The 17,572-nt window shown below is 44.3% G+C and overlaps 1 protein-coding gene across 2 annotated transcripts in view; it reads right to left on the bottom strand.

Moving 5' to 3' along the window:
- The window catches only part of LOC125451757 (anion exchange protein 2-like), a 259,376-nt gene that overhangs the window by 212,928 nt on the left and 28,876 nt on the right, over positions 1-17,572 (bottom strand). Inside the window, exon 2 of one of the 2 annotated variants that reach the window (XM_059646290.1) lies at positions 16,606-16,752. The gene's annotated coding sequence lies outside the window, so the exon portion shown is untranslated. Of the gene's footprint in view, positions 1-11,193; positions 11,280-16,605; positions 16,753-17,572 lie in introns of those variants that run through there. The other variant, XM_059646297.1, reaches the window with a different exon arrangement.

Raw genomic sequence — 17,572 nt, 5'->3', positions numbered from 1 at the left:
TACTAATATGTCATCCTTTACAAATTTCTTTTCGCACTCCTTATTCAAACTCTTAAGATGTTTATTTTCATTCTTTGCAGTTCTCAGAATCATACAGTATAGAATAGCCCTTCAGACCACTAATTCTGCACCAACTCATCTACACAATTCCCACTTTCAAGCACTTGGCCCAAAGCCTTCAACATATGACATTTCAAGTGCTAACCAAGCACCTTTTGGAGGTTTGAGAAGTTTTACCACCTCCAATGCCCGACTCAAGCAGTGCACTCCAAATTCCCACCGGCCTCTGATGAAAAAGGTTTTCCTCAAATCCTCTCAAAACCACTTGCCTTTTACCTTAAAAATGTGTCCTCTCGTTATTGACTCTTCGACTAACTGAAATAGTTGCTTTCTATTCATTGTGCTCATGCCCCTCATTACATCATTCATTGATATCATGAGCCCTTTCACCTTCTCTGCTCTAAAGAAAACAACCCAATCTTACCCAGGAACAAAAACAGAAGTTGCTGGAAAAGCTCAGTAGGTCTGGCAGCATCTGTGAAGAAAAATCAGACTTAGCATTTCAGGTCTGGTGATCCCTCCTCAGAACTGAGCAAGTGTGAAGTAGTGAATTTGAAGACATAAAAGGCAAGATTAGATCGTGTCAAATCCAGAGAAATTTGACTTTTTGAACGCTCAGATCCATAAAAATAACAGGACAGGTAGGTATAACATGGTTAGCATGGCATGTACAGTAGAATTTCCTTTATTAGTGGAGGCATAGAATATGAAGAGTGAGAAGGTGATGTTGGAATTGTGTAAAACATTAGCTGGGCAGAAGCTAGAGCGCTGTGTACAGTTCGGGTCACTATAACACAAAAAGGATTTACTCAAACTACAGGGCATTCACAGCTAGTGGGTGTTGGACAAGGCTGGAAACTTTTCACTCAGAGTAAATGATGAGCATTGATTTCTCTGGAATGCAGGAGGCAGAGGGGCAAAGTAATTTAAGTTCACAAATTTAGAGAGACCTGGATAGATTGTATAAATAGAAAGGACCTCTTGCCTTGGCAGCAAAAAAACAAATTCTTGCAATATACTGTGCTTTTTATGATGACCGGATGTGTGATAGCCAAGGAAGCACCGCTTCAAGTGCAGTCATTGCAATGTGAAAGGTCACCAATCAGCCGCGTAAGATTTTAAGTAATTGACACAAAGAAGAATAAGAGTTGAAAACATTTTCACCCAAAGGATGCAAAGGTCTGAAACTTATTGTTTGAAAGGGTAGCAAGAGGAAAAAACCCTCCTCACTGTTTTAAAAAAAACACTTGGACTGGAACTAAAAGCTCCAAGACCTCCAAGTTACAGTTTGAGAACTAAGCTTGATAGCTCTTTCTCAGCCAACACAGACACAGCGGGACCAATGGCCTCCCCTGTACCATAAATATTTGATAAATACAGTTAGGCCATCAATAATGGTAATGATTTACTGCCTGCAGTGGCTGGCTTATCTTGCTTCAGTTCAGTTTAATTCAAATCCCTGTAATGAAATAAAACAAAGAACTGCAGATGCTGGGAATCTGAAGCAAAAACAGAATGCTGGAAAAACTCAACAAGACTGGCAGCATCTATGGAGAGGGAACAGTTTACAAAATTAACAGACTTCCACGATAAGGAGCCTGAACTGTCCGTATGCATCAACATTCTCACGTGGGTAGTAATGGGAGGAACAGTTTTTTTTTGCACAGTGAGGGGTGATGTCTTGAAATTAACCATCTGTGTGGCTGCTGGAAGCCAAGGTAATCAGAAATTAAGGGAAGCGATAGCACAGTGGTATTATCACCAGGTCTATCAATCCAGAGACTCAGGTCACGTTCTTGGGTAGAACTGCACTTGAATCCCACGCAGATGGCGGAATTTGAAGTCAATTAAGAAAGAATCCAGAATTAAGAGATTAACAATGACCATGAAACCACTGATTGTTGGAAAATCTCATCTAGCTCACTAATGAGAGCTAGTAAGAACTGCCCATGCTGGAGTCAAAGATAACACAGTGTGGAGCTGGAGGAGCCATTTCAGCTCATTTCTGAAGAAGAGTCCTGACCTGAAACGTCAGCTTCCTGCTCCTCCGATGCTGCCCGGCCTGCTGTGCTCCTCCAGCTCCACACTGTGTTATCTCTAGCCCAGTAATGTCTTTTATGGAAGGATATCTGCTGACTTACCTGGTCTAGCCTAAATGTGACTCCAGACCTACAGCAAAGAGGTTAATTCTTAACTGCCTTCAGGGATTGGCAATAAATGCCGGCTTAACCAGTGATCCAAATCCCATGGATGAATAAAAGAATAACAATACAAAAAATGTCGGAATTATTCAGCAGATCTGCTAGAATGTGTGGTGAAGTAAACAGGGTTCATATATTCAATGATATTCAGATTTCAAAGGCAAACTAGATGGGAACCCATGGGAATAAACTTCCAGGTCAAGAGAAGGAATCCACAGAGAGTGCCAGCATGGACTTGGTAGGCCAAATGGACCCTCTATGCCACACTGACTCGATTCTATAAAAACAGAATACCAACATTTAGTTGCTTAAAGTCTACAGGCAGGTTCTGTAAATGTGTATTTTAATCATCTGAGTTTAGATGTTAGTTAGGGAGGCAGTGGTGTAGTGGTAATGTTGTTAGACTGATAATCCCGACTAAAGTTCTGGGGAGATGGGCTCCAACGTCACCACTGCAGATGGTGAAATTTGAATTCAATAAAATTCTGGAATAATGGCACATAAGACCATTCTCGTCAGAAATATCTATCTGGCTCACTGATGTCCTTTAAGGACAGAAATCTGTCATCCTTACCTGGTGTGATAATACTATGGCTTTAAGACATGTACTTTATCCTTTTGTTTTTGAAGAGAAGTTTTAAACCGCAGCTACCAAACTGTCTCCTCCAAGCAAATAAGGTAAACAGTTTTGGAGGCCTTGGGGTTTGAATTTAACTTTCAGTAGTTGTTGGAGTTTTGAAGTTGGTTCAGAGGCTGTTACTTCTCTCTTGGCCACAGCAAAACTGGAGCACTCTCTCTTTCTGCTGTCAGAATCACATGTGAGGCAACTTGCTCTTACTGAATTTGGCTTTGCCAAGAGTATGTTTATGGGATGTTACTAAATTGGAACAGTTGCTGTTTAGTAGTAAATAATCTATTATTCTGTTAAATTTTCCAACAGAATTTAAGTTATACCAATTCTTCTTTCTTTCATTTGTGCTTTAACTACAGGGTAAGAATAAAATATATTTTGCTTAAAGCCAAATCGTGTAACCAAATGAATTACATCTGGAACACAGCCACTTACATTTGTCTTTAAATATGAAAGAAATTAAGGTCTAGGCTATGTCCTTGATATATGTGAAGGTGTTCGGTCTGGTCCATGACCAACTGGGGGCTCTCTTCAGGATTACAATCTCTAATTTTAGTTTGGGTTTATGATTAAAAGACTTTGAGTCTGTAAGTGTCTTTTCTTCCCCTTCAGGTTTTGCATTCAATTGGTTTAAATAGGGTGTGCTTTGTGTAATAATGACCCTTTCAGTTGCTAAGAGTTTCCTGGTGGCGGAAGAACTCACTTTGGGTGTTTGACAGTAAGTGAGCAAACCAAAACTTTTGGAATTGGCAAGGTAACAAAAATTGAAGATGCCGGTGTTCATGTGGAAAGGCAAGATAATTGTGACAATGGTTCAGCATTTACAATTGTTCGGAACACATTTGGAATCATTGGAAATAGCAAATATTCAACTGCAAATAAAGCAGCTTGAACTAGAGGCAATGGCAATAGAAAAAGAAGAAAGAAATATCAACTTTGGTAGAACAAAAAGAAAAATGAAAGGATGGCCCTCACAGAAGAAAGGGAGAAACAGCCAGAGTTTGAACTTCAGATGCTGGCAATGAAGGAATAAAGTTGACTTAAGATGGCAAAGGCAGAAAGTAGTAGTAATGAGGGGCAAACTCATCATTGCCAAAAGCCTGGCGGGAATCTGTTTAAATACATCCAAGCATTACTGAAGTTTGATGAGAAGCCTTTTTCATTTCATTTGAGAAAGTGGCTAAACAAAATGAAATGGCTGCTGACCATTTGGGTATTGTTGATTCAAACAAAGTTGGCAGGTAGAGCTAATGAAGTATTTGCATCACTATCAGAGGAGCTATATGGGGACTATAATGATGTGAAAAAAAGCCACCTTAAGTGCACATGAACTAGTGCCAGAAGTTTACAGATGCTTTAGGACTCTAAGGAGGAAACCTGTTTAAATGTACTTAAGAGTTTGAAAGGATCAAACAAAATACCTTCAACGGGCGGATACGGTCATTGAAAATAGATCAGACATATCAGAGAGACTATAGTAGGAACCGCTGATGCTGGAGAATCTGCGACTACAAGGTGTGGAGCTGGATGAACACAGCAGGCCAAGCAGAATCAAAGGAGCAAGAAGGCTGACGTCTAAGCCGAAAACATCAGCCTTCCTGCTCCTCTGATGCTGCTTGGCCTGCTGTGTTCATCCAGCTCCACACCTTGTTATCTTATATTAGGCAGGCTATCGTTTTAGAGTTCAAAAAAATCACTTCTTGAAATAGTGACAATTCATGTGTAAGGTTAGCAGCACAAATAGCAAATGATTATGAGTTAGTTCATAAATCAACATATTGACTGATCAAGAGAAGGAGGAAGAGAGGTGACCTGATCGAGGTGTACAAGATAATGAGAGGCATGGATAGAGTTGATAGCCAGAGACTTTTCCCCAGGGCAGGACTGACTGCCACAAGGGGTCATAGTTTTAAGGTGTTAGGAGGAAGGCATAGAGGAGACGTCAGAGGGAGGTTCTTCACCCAGAGAGTTGAGCGCATGGAATACTTTACCAGTGGAAGTCGTGGAAGCAGAGTCATTAGTGACATTTAAGCGACTGCTGGACATGCACATGGACAGCAGTGAATTGAGGGGAATGTAGATTAGGTTATTTTATTTTTGGATTAGGATTATTCCACAGCACAACATTGTGGGCTGAAGGGCCTGTACTGTGCTGTACTTTTCTATGTTCTACGTTCTAATACATTTATGACAAAAAAATAGGGAGATAAAAACTACTTTTATTCTTGGTGGAAAAGTCCAGAATACGAGAGAGTACCACAGTTAGAGTCAAGTCGTTCAGGCATGAAATCAAGAAGCACTTATTCATACAAAGCAGAGTGGAAATATCACCCACACAAAATCCTTTAAAATGCTGGAAGTCAGGCAATATTTTCAAGCCTGAATTGAGAAGCATCTGAGGTACAGATCAGCCTTGATCTAATGGAACGGATGGACAGAATCATCAGGGATTGACCTCCTTCTGTTCCTAAGCATCCAAAAGCTGCTGAAAGGTATTTATTCGAGTGGCAGTACTTGATGTTTGTGACAAAAACATCAAAAGCAGTCAGTCTGAGCCTCTCCATACAACAGCTCCTGGTGACCTGCTGTTAGCTTTGAATTGTTCTGATGACTAGTGTAATGATTAACTCACAAATCTCTCACACATTGTGCCGCAGCGAGCTAAGTGCAGAGGGGTGAAAAATGAAGACTGTCCACTGAGCTCAGCCACAGGCTTCACACCATTGCAGCACATTTCACTGAAGTTACTGGGAGGAACAATTACCCCTGACTATCGCACTACACCATTCATCAAAGTGAAATACTGGACTCCTGCATGCTTTAAGACGGCAATGGGGCAAATTCTGGAATCCAGCACGAAAGAAATAGGATAACAAAGTGTGAAGCTGGATGAACACAGCAGGCCAGGCAGCATCTTAGGAGCACAAAAGCTGACATTTTGACCTAGATCTGATGAAGGGTCTAGGCCCAAAATGCCAGCTTTTCTGCTCCTGAGATGCTGCTTGGCCTGCTGTGTTCATCCAGCTTCACACTTTGTTATCTTGGATTCTCCAGCATCTGCAATTCCCATTATCTCTGATCACGAAAGAAATAGGGGCAGCAATAAATGCCGGACAGCCAATGACACCCACATTGCCCCAGTGAATAAGAACAGCTGTCGAGCACTTAGAAAACAGTGGAAGAATCGGACTGAGTGAGCATGGATTTACAAAACAGAAAAAATGCTTGATAAATCTACTCAAATTCTTTGAGGATTTAATTAGACTGGATGATGGGGAGCCAGCAGTTGTGGCTTATTTAGATTTTTCGAAAGCTTTTGAAAAAGTCCCACATAAGAGATTAGTGTGTAAAATCTAAACTTATGCGATTGCAGGTAGTGTACTGACAGAGATAGAAAACTGGTTGGCAGACAGGAAACAAACAGGAAGAAGTAGGCCTTTTTCTGAATGGTAGGCAGTGACTACAGCACTGGGCACCTCACTTTAGAAAGAACATGAAGACATCGGAGAGTTTGCAGAATATTGCTCCGAGAATGGTCCCAGGAATGAGAAACAACACGTGTGAGAGTGGACTGGACTGTTTTCTTTAGAGACGGGAAGGCTAAGAGTAATCCAATAAAAGTCATGAGGAATATGGCCAAAGTAGATAAGGAGAAACTTCACATGTTTCTGAAAGAACTAGATGGCACAGATTTGAAAGTTTTGCAAAACAAGCCAGCATGAGGCAAGGAAAAACATAAACATTTTCACATAGTGAGTTGTTCCAGTCTGGAATGCACTGCCTATAAGTGTGGTTGGGCAGGTTCAATTAAGACATTCAAGAGGGACATTGGTTGACAAATTTAAATAGAAACACTCTGCAGGGTCATGAAGGAACGGCAGGAAATTGGCATATTTGAATATGCTAAGGTAGCCAGTGCAGACATGATGGGATGAATGGATGAATTTTTCTGCGCCAGAACAATTCTGTGATCTTTCAATTCTGACACATTAGTGTGACCAACTGAACCACACGTGCTATGTGAAACTTGGAAAGGAGGATTGAAACGTGGAAAGGTGGGTGAAGTGAGGGCACAAGGAAGAGAAACTTAGAGATTTGTTGAAATTAAGACAGAAAAGATTGACAGAAGCAACTAAGTCGGGAACAAGAAAACATCAAAAAGAATTGTTGAAATAGGAGGATGGTCCCTTGAACCTGCTCGGCACATTTTGTAACATGATAGCAAGGATTTGAATACAGTGCCTCAGTCTTCATCAAGTCCTCAAGACTGAGCATACCTTTGAGTAAATCAAATTCTTTCAAGAATGAATAGAAATAGTGCAGATGTAAGATAGAACAAGAGAAGTCTGTCAGAACAGTAACAGAGTTTTTTTGTAATATTTGTACATTGAGACAAACTGGACTGATACAACTGTAGCACTCCTGACCAATGCACACACAGGATGTTTCACAAACATGCTCAAACAGCTCCTGACATTCCACAATTGTTGGTTAGCGTCCAGCTCAGGTTTCACAGGGCAATTCTTTCCAAGCCAGGAATTGCTCTCGCAATAAGCTCTGACAGGACAGTCAAATTAAGAAGCCCTGTTTACGACTCAGCACATTTTCAGTTTCAGTACATCCTGACAGCAAGAATTATCAAAATACTTCAGGTTCTCTTCAGTAGTCTGAAGCAAGCACATCCTTTACCGATCCCTTTTCTGTATGTTAAGTTACTTCCTCATTTCTCGTATATTACAGGAAATATTTCTTCAATGTTCAGCTCCAATTTCAACAGAATCATCAGTTCCTGAGCTACCGGCAACACAATGGGTTTCCCATTACCTAACCAAAATTTGGATCACATTACTGCTAAGTAATGACTACCTCCAAAATGAAAGCCCGACCATCTGGTCTGACATTAAACAGTACTGCCACTTCCTAAGCTTCAACACCACATCTACAGGCATATTTCAGAGACTGGGTACTTTGCAACACGTGATTCACTTCCCGACCCACGAGCTACAACGCAAAAGTCAAGAGTGTGATGAAACACACACCATATGATATGAATGGCATAGCACCAACAACACAAAACACAGAGAGTAACATGTGTGCCTGGTGTAAAAACACAAAGTACTGAAGAAACTCAGAAGGTCTGGCAGCACCAGTGGGGAAGCAAATAGAGTTAATATTTCAAATTCAATTATTCTTCAATAATCACGAAGTCATACCTGGCATGAAATATTAATTCTCTGCAGATGCTGCCAGAGCTGCTGAGTTTCTCCAGCACTTTCTGTTTTTAATTCAGATCTCGAGCAGCTACACTATTCTGTAATTATTTGTTTGGTATTCCTACTACTGGGTCAATATGCATGACTGAAGAAATGGTTGCAGGAGGGAAGGCTTTAGATTTCTGGAACTGTTTTTTGGGGGTGATGGGACTACTGCGAAGTGGATGGGTTGGACCTGAACCAGAATGGGGCCAGCATCATCATGGGGAGGTTTGCTGGTGCTTTTGAGGATCATATAAGCTAACATGGCAGGGGATTGGGATCAAGGCAGAATGTGCAGAAGGGGAAGATGAATGACCAAAATTGGAAAAGTCAGCAAGTGAGTCAAGAAGACACAGATGTATAGGCTATTTGAGGCACAGGGAGCTTGGCAAGATTAGATGGAATTTATTTTAATGCAAAAAGTTACATGATTAAGGCAGAAATAATAAGGTGTAGAGGTGGATGAACACAACAGGCCGAGCAGCATTTTAGGAGCAGGAAAGCTGACATTTTTTTTCTGATGAAGAGTCTAGGCCAAAAACGTCAGCTTTCCTGCTCCTAAAATGCTGCTCGGCCTGCTGTGTTCATCCAGCTCTACATCTTGTTATCTCGGATTCTCCAGCATCTGCAGTTCCTATTATCTCTGATACACAAAAAAGGCTGATGAGTTGAGGATACAAATTAAAACTTGAGGGTATGATGCCATTGCTGTCACCGACAGAAACAAAATTGGCAGCTCAATATTTCAGGATGCAGGGGCTTCAAAGAGGTAAGGGAGGTAAAAGAAGAGGGCGTGTCACAATATTGATCAGGGAGTCTACAGCAGCAGTAAGGAGAGATGATATTTTAGAAGGCTCCTTGAGAAACATATGGGTTAAACTTAAAAACCGAAATGGCAGTGAGAGCAGATTTTTAACTACCCTCAACATTAACTGGGACAGTCAGTGTGAAAAGTTTGGAGGGAGCGGAATTCTTAAAATGGATCCAGGAGAGCTTTTTAAACCAGAAGCGGACTTTGAAACTGGGCAAGTGAAGTATTAGAGGAGGAGCATTTTGCAAACAGCAATCATAACTCTGTTAGATTCAAGATAATGAAGTGTGAAGCTGGATGAACACAGCAGGCCAAGCAGCATCTCAGGAGCAGGTGCACCTGAGATGCTGCTTTGCCTGCTGTGTTCATCCAGCTTCACACTTTATTATCTTGGATTCTCCAGCATCTGCAGTTCCCATTATCTCTGTTAGATTCAAGATTGTTATGAAAAAGGTGGAGGGTGGGCCAGAAATCAAAGTTGTAAACCTAGTGGAGGCCAATTTTAGTAAGATTAGTTATGATTTGGCCAGAGTGGATTGGGACCAGGTACTTGCAAGCAAATTTGTGTCAGTGCAGTAGGACGCCTTCAGCAAGGAAACACGGAGAGGACGGGGCCAATATGTTCCAATAAAGATAAAGAATGGGACCAACACGCCCAGTAAAACATGGATATCAAGAGATAAACAGGATTGGATAAAGATTAAAAAAAGGGACGCTTATCGTGACACCAAGGGTTCACAGCAGCAGAAGCCATAGAAGAGTACAGCATGTACAAGAAGAAACATTAAAAGGATGACAGGAAAGTCAAGAGGGAGCGTGAAAGAATAATGGTAGATAAACTAAAGGAACTGTCTAAGTTATTTTACAGGTTCATTCAGGGTGAAAGCATAACGAGTGAAAGAGTAGAGCCTATTAGGGATCACATCAGTAATTTATGCACGGAGCCAAAGGATGTAAGTAAGGTTTTACGTGAATACTTTGTGTTAGTGCTCATTACTGAGAGGGACAGTGTGGTGTAGAAATCGGGGAGAAGGACATGATATACTTGAAGAAATTAGATAAAAGTTTCTGAGTGGTCTCCAGGCTATAATGTGGATAAATCTCCAGGGTCAGATAAAATGCATCCCAGGCTTTTGAGTGAGGTAATACAGGAAATAGCAAGGGCACAGGCAATGCCTTTCAGTTCCTCTCTGGCCAGAGGAGAGGTCCTGTAGACGTTTCTGAACCTATAATTCCGCTATCTACCACTTGTAGTATACACAACATCCATGGATGCATTCATATCAGTTCACTCCTGTGAATGCCGCAAAAGCAGAAATTCAAGAAAACGATGGAATGAAACAGTAAGCGGACTATGGACGTGTGATTGGTTATCAAGAAAATAAACATCTGTCAGTCAACAAATAAGTCATGGAAGTACTTGGTGCTGAAAGCTATATAGAATTCAAATGGATTCTGTCTCTATCACAGTATTTGGCACATTGCTTTTCTCTATGTCATATTGACTCTCATAGCACGTCTACCTTATTCCCTCAGTCAGTCATTCTAAAACAATATGATGCCTACTGTATGTGTATAATAGCAGGGAGAATATCTGGGGGATGTCAACAACATGAGGAGTTAATTCAGGAGTATCACAGAACCGAAACAAAGTGGCTGAAACTGTTCTACTTAGTGCCACATCTATAATGCTGCATCCACACATTTTACTAGAATTTCAATGACCATACAATAAGTATAAGAACATTGTGGCTCCCTTAGAGAAAGACACTTTTCCCATTGGGATCATGCTGATGTTTTCCCAGACAAGTCAGATCCTAGGCAGGAACCTGTCTTAATAGATCATATTTTAATTTGCTTTGGTTTTAACGGAGTGGCCTCTTACTGAAATATAAGCAAACTATTCTGCAGATTTTGCCTTAATGTTTATGGACAAAAGGAATTAAGATGGAGCAGAATAATTTAAATTATCTATTTATAATATAAATTCAAAAACATTTAAATACACAGTAAAAACTCATTTATAAAGTGAAAAGAAGGTAGCAAAGTCTAAGATGCATTTAAACAGCTATACGGACAGGCAGATGGGATTGGTTTAAAATAGCATCATGGTCTGCTGATACATGCTGAGCTGAAGGGCCCATTCCTGTGCTGCACTCTTTTCATGCTGTCGGTCTCGAAGTAAAATATATTTTATATAGTAAAGTACCCAAAATACCATACAAGAGTACTTACATCAGAGTCCCTGCATCTAACATCTTGGTAGGTTCAAGTCATTTGCGACTTCAACGTTCAGATTGGAACTGCATAGGTCCTTCCTGGAACAATCATACACCTGCTTAAATGTATTCAGCTTTAAGTAACTTCATCAGGGTTTTATTCCAATGCTTCTAGTTCAGGACTAATACTAACTCCTCATCCTGGATAATCTAGTTCACAATATATATCCTTCCCTTCTCAGGAGCTCTTTTCTACGCAGCCACCCTATTGTAAAGGACTGCCCCTCGCAAAGTCAAAAGTGAAACTATAAGTCTTTCTCGCTCAATTTTGGGTATTTATCTTCAACTTAAAAATCTAATTTCCACAATACTTGAATGAACTTTGAGGCCCCATTATTTTCATGCTGGGTCACAGAACAATCCAAATAAACAGAAATCCATTCGCAACTCAATCTCTCTAAAGCCAGACTTCAAGATCTGTTATTACAGAAATCATCATGGCTACAGAAATATTTACAAGTTTTACTAACTTCAGATACACAAAAAAAAACTCACTGCTTTCTAACTCAAAAACCGGAACTGAAAGTCACAAGTAATATTCAAAATCACATTATTAATTCTCAGTTTACATCACACCACATGCACTGTTGGAAAATGAGTGATCACACTTTTCATGTTGAGAGTCAAATTCACTGTCAGAGGATAATCACTGCTGAAGTAAAAATTCAAAACCAGCTCTCTCAAACAGCAGAACCGTTGACAATGTTTTATCAAACAAGGGGCAGGGCACCAAAGAGAAGACCCCAATCTTCTTTAACCAGCACCATGAGTATCATCTAGTGCACCAACCTGAATGGGGAGATGGGATCTCCATTTAACATTTCATTCAATAACAGTTGGAAGGACCAGTCTGAAATGCAATGCACAGGATCAGCCCACTGTACCTCGCCCAACCTCGAAGACTGATAAACATCCAGGTTGAGTATTAAAAACCGAAGATGGTGAGGATACCCGATATATCAATCAGAGAGAGGGGTAGCTGTAATGCATCCGGCAACCATCCTCCAACACCAGAAGACTACTTTTTTTTCTTCATTCAACAACAGGATGAGGGTGTTGCTGGCCAGGCAGCATTTATTGTCCATCCCTAATTTCCCTGAGAAAGTTCACAGTAAACCACTTTGCTGTGTCTGGAGTCACATGTAGGCCAGACCAGATAAGGATGGCCGTTTCCTTCCCGGAAGGACATCAGTGACGCCGATGGGAGTTTCTGACAATCGACAATAGATTCATGGGTCATCATTAGATTCTTAATTCCAGATATTTTATTGAATTCAAATTCCACCATCTGCCATGATAATAAAATGTGAGGCTGGATGAACACAGCAGGCCAAGCAGCATCTCAGGAGCACAAAAGCTGACGTTTCGGGCCTAGACCCTTCATCAGAGAGGGGGATGGGGGGAGGGAACTGGAATAAATAGGGAGAGAGGGGGAGGCGGACCGAAGATGGAGAGCAAAGAAGATAGGTGGAGAGGGTGTAGGTGGGGAGGTAGGGAGGGGATAGGTCAGTCCAGGGAAGACGGACAGGTCAAGGAGGTGGGATGAGGTTAGTAGGTAGCTGGGGGTGCGGCTGGGGGTGGGAGGAAGGGATGGGTGAGAGGAAGAACCGGTTAGGGAGGCAGAGACAGGTTGGACTGGTTTTGGGATGCAGTGGGTGGGGGGGAAGAGCTGGGCTGGTTGTGTGGTGCAGTGGGGGGAGGGGATGAACTGGGCTGGTTTAGGGATGCAGTGGGGGAAGGGGAGATTTTGAAACTGGTGAAGTCCACATTGATACCATATGGCTGCAGGGTTCCCAGGCGGAATATGAGTTGCTGTTCCTGCAACCTTCGGGTGGCATCATTGTGGCAGTGCAGGAGGCCCATGATGGACATGTCATCAAGAGAATGGGAGGGGGAGTGGAAATGGTTTGCGACTGGGAGGTGCAGTTGTTTGTTGCGAACTGAGCGGAGGTGTTCTGCAAAGCGGTCCCCAAGCCTCCGCTTGGTTTCCCCAATGTAGAGAAAGCCGCACCGGGTACAGTGGATGCAGTATACCACATTGGCAGATGTGCAGGTGAACCTCTGCTTAATGTGGAATGTCATCTTGGGGCCTGGGATGGAGGTGAGGGAGGAGGTGTGGGGACAAGTGTAGCATTTCCTGCGGTTGCAGGGGAAGGTGCCGGGTGTGGTGGGGTTGGAGGGCAGTGTGGAGCGAACAAGGGAGTCACGGAGAGAGTGGTCTCTCCGGAAAGCAGACAGGGGTGGGGATGGAAAAATGTCTTGGGTGGTGGGGTCGGATTGTAAATGGCGGAAGTGTCGGAGGATAATGCGTTGTATCCGGAGGTTGGTGGGGTGGTGTGTGAGAACGAGGGGGATCTTCTTGGGGCGGTTGTGGCGGGGGCGGGGTGTGAGGGATGTGTCGCGGGAAATGCGGGAGACGCGGTCAAGGGCGTTCTCAATCACCGTGGGGGGGAAGTTGCGGTCCTTAAAGAACTTGGACATCTGGGATGTGCGGGAGTGGAATGTCTTATCGTGGGAGCAGATGCGGCGGAGGCGGAGGAATTGGGAATAGGGGATGGAGTTTTTGCAGGAGGGTGGGTGGGAGGAGGTGTATTCTAGGTAGCTGTGGGAGTCGGTGGGCTTGAAATGGACATCAGTTACAAGCTGGTTGCCTGAGATGGAGACTGAGAGGTCCAGGAAGGTGAGGGATGTGCTGGAGATGGCCCAGGTGAACTGAAGGTTGGGGTGGAAGGTGTTGGTGAAGTGGATGAACTGTTCGAGCTCCTCTGGGGAGCAAGAGGCGGCGCCGATACAGTCATCAATGTACCGGAGGAAGAGGTGGGGTTTGGGGCCTGTGTAGGTGCGGAAGATGGACTGTTCCACGTAACCTACAAAGAGGCAGGCATAGCTGGGGCCCATGCGGGTGCCCATGGCCACCCCCTTAGTCTGTAGGAAGTGGGAGGAGTCAAAAGAGAAGTTGTTGAGTGTGAGGACGAGTTCCGCTAGGCGGATGAGAGTGTCGGTGGAGGGGGCCTGGTCGGGCCTGCGGGACAGGAAGAAGCGGAGGGCCTTGAGGCCATCTCCATGCGGAATGCAGGTGTACAGGGACTGGACGTCCATGGTGAATATGAGGTGTTGGGGGCCAGGGAATTGGAAGTCCTGGAGGAGGTGGAGGGCGTGGGTGGTGTCACGGACATAGGTGGGGAGTTCCTGGACCAAAGGGGAGAAAATGGAGTCCAGATAGGTGGAGATGAGTTCGGTGGGGCAGGAGCAGGCTGAGACGATGGGTCGACCAGGGCAGGCAGGTTTGTGGATTTTGGGAAGGAGATAGAAACGGGCTGTGCGGGGTTGGGGAACAATGAGGTTGGAGGCTGTGGGTGGGAGGTCCCCTGAGGTGATGAGGTCATGAATGGTGTTGGAGATGATGGTTTGGTGCTCGGGTGTGGGGTCATGATCGAGGAGGCGGTAGGAGGTGGTGTCGGAGAGTTGGCGTCTGGCCTCGGCGATGTAGAGGTCAGTACGCCATACTACCACTGCGCCACCCTTGTCTGCGGGTTTGATGGTGAGGTTGGGGTTGGAGCGGAGGGAGCGGAGGGCTGCCCGTTCTGCGGGGGAGAGGTTGGAGTGGGTGAACGCCCTTGACCGCGTCTCCCGCATTTCCCGCGACACATCCCTCACACCCCGCCCCCGCCACAACCGCCCCAAGAGGATCCCCCTCGTTCTCACACACCACCCCACCAACCTCCGGATACAACGCATTATCCTCCGACACTTCCGCCATTTACAATCCGACCCCACCACCCAAGACATTTTTCCATCCCCACCCCTGTCTGCTTTCCGGAGAGACCACTCTCTCCGTGACTCCCTTGTTCGCTCCACACTGCCCTCCAACCCCACCACACCCGGCACCTTCCCCTGCAACCGCAGGAAATGCTACATTTGTCCCCACACCTCCTCCCTCACCCCCATCCCAGGCCCCAAGATGACATTCCACATTAAGCAGAGGTTCACCTGCACATCTGCCAATGTGGTATACTGCATCCACTGTACCCGGTGCGGCTTTCTCTACATTGGGGAAACCAAGCGGAGGCTTGGGGACCGCTTTGCAGAACACCTCCGCTCAGTTCGCAACAAACAACTGCACCTCCCAGTCGCAAACCATTTCCACTCCCCCTCCCATTCTCTTGATGACATGTCCATCATGGGCCTCCTGCACTGCCACAATGATGCCACCCGAAGGTTGCAGGAACAGCAACTCATATTCCGCCTGGGAACCCTGCAGCCATATGGTATCAATGTGGACTTCACCAGTTTCAAAATCTCCCCTTCCCCCACTGCATCCCTAAACCAGCCCAGTTCATCCCCTCCCCCCACTGCACCACACAACCAGCCCAGCTCTTCCCCCCCACCCACTGCATCCCAAAACCAGTCCAACCTGTCTCTGCCTCCCTAACCGGTTCTTCCTCTCACCCATCCCTTCCTCCCACCCCCAGCCGCACCCCCAGCTACCTACTAACCTCATCCCACCTCCTTGACCTGTCCGTCTTCCCTGGACTGACCTATCCCCTCCCTACCTCCCCACCTACACCCTCTCCACCTATCTTCTTTGCTCTCCATCTTCGGTCCGCCTCCCCCTCTCTCCCTATTTATTCCAGTTCCCTCCCCCCATCCCCCTCTCTGATGAAGGGTCTAGGCCCGAAACGTCAGCTTTTGTGCTCCTGAGATGCTGCTTGGCCTGCTGTGTTCATCCAGCCTCACATTTTATTATCTTGGAATCTCCAGCATCTGCAGTTCCCATTATCTCTCTCCACCATCTGCCATGATGGGATTTGAACCTGGGTCCCCAGAATATTTATCTTGGTCTCTGGATTAACGCTCCAGCGATAACACCGGAGACAGAAAGAACTGCAGATGCTGGAGTCAGAGACAACAGTGTGTAGCTGAAGGAACACAGAAGGTCAGGTAACATCAGAGGAGTAGGAAAGTTGATGTTTCGGGTCGGAACCCTTCTGCAGAACTCTGAAACATCAACTTTCCTGCTCCTCTGATGCTGCGTGACCTGGTGTGTTCTTCCAACTCTGCACCATGTTGCCAGTGATAATACCACGAGGCCATCACCTCCTGACTAGTTCTATGACTGCAATTTATTTCATATTTCACATGTGCACTTTGTGATTTTAGCTTCTGTGTTGGAATAGAAACCCTAGCTGAGGTCTATCCCATTATCACACAATTTCATTGTTTTATCCTCACCATTGTTCCAACAGAGACCAACTAACCCAGCTCAGTCTCAGTGGAATATGGAACCGAACAGCTCATTTAGCACAGAAATATTTAATTATCCTCAAACATAGTCTCCGATAAAGCACAAACATTTGGCGCAACTCACCTCTAATTCATGAGTTAGTCTCGAGTCACGTACCAACGGTAACCTCACTTCTAATTTCCTGTAGTGATGTAAACACACATCCCACGTTTCGACAGGGAAATGGCAGGCTTGATTAATTAGTGACTCCGTGATTTACTGTGACTCTACCTGGAAGGACAAAATACAAAATTTCAGTTTAATTAATAAAAATATTTCAAATATAAAACACAAAATTCATTTTTGAGTGTAATATGTTCCCAGAATTTAAAGGGAAGGATCATGTGACTACAAGAATAGGTCAGAGGCGAGGAACACTGCAGCAAGTAACTCACCTCCTGACACCCCAAAGTCTGTCCACCATCTACAGATGGCATACTCCCCACTTGTCTGGATGATTGCAGTTCCAGCAACACACAAGAAGTTTGATACCATCAAGGACAAAGCAGCCCACTTGATTGGCACCACATCTGCAAGCATCCAGTCCCTCCATCACTAAGGCTCAGTGGCAGCAGTGCACTGCAGAAATTCAACAAAGATCTTTAGACAGCACATCCCAAACCCACAACTACTTTCATCTAGAAGGACAAAGGGCACAGATACATGAGGACACCAACACCTGCAGGTTCCCCTGCAAGCCATTCACCATCCTGACTTGGAAATATATTGCTGTTTCTTCACTGGAATTCCCTCTCTAACAGCATTGAGGGTTAACCCACAGCAGGTGGACTACAGAAATTCCAGAAGGCAGCTCATCACTACCTCTCAAGGCACCTAGGGACAGGCAATAAATACTGGCCAGCTAGTGACACCCAAATTTCACAAATAATTTTTGTTTAAATCTCACAGGCTTCTGTTCCCTCTAATAGAAAACAATGAGGTGCTGAAGCTAAGAAAATGATTTGGTAAGGGAGAAAAATCACACGAAACAATAATCAAAAAAACTGAGTACAACATTAATCAGTCCTTGACACAATCTACACCAATGCAA

The sequence above is a fragment of the Stegostoma tigrinum genome, chromosome 5, assembly GCF_030684315.1.
Source record: "Stegostoma tigrinum isolate sSteTig4 chromosome 5, sSteTig4.hap1, whole genome shotgun sequence".
NCBI lineage: Eukaryota > Metazoa > Chordata > Chondrichthyes > Orectolobiformes > Stegostomatidae > Stegostoma > Stegostoma tigrinum.
This window is presented reverse-complemented; position numbering and strand designations above follow the sequence as displayed.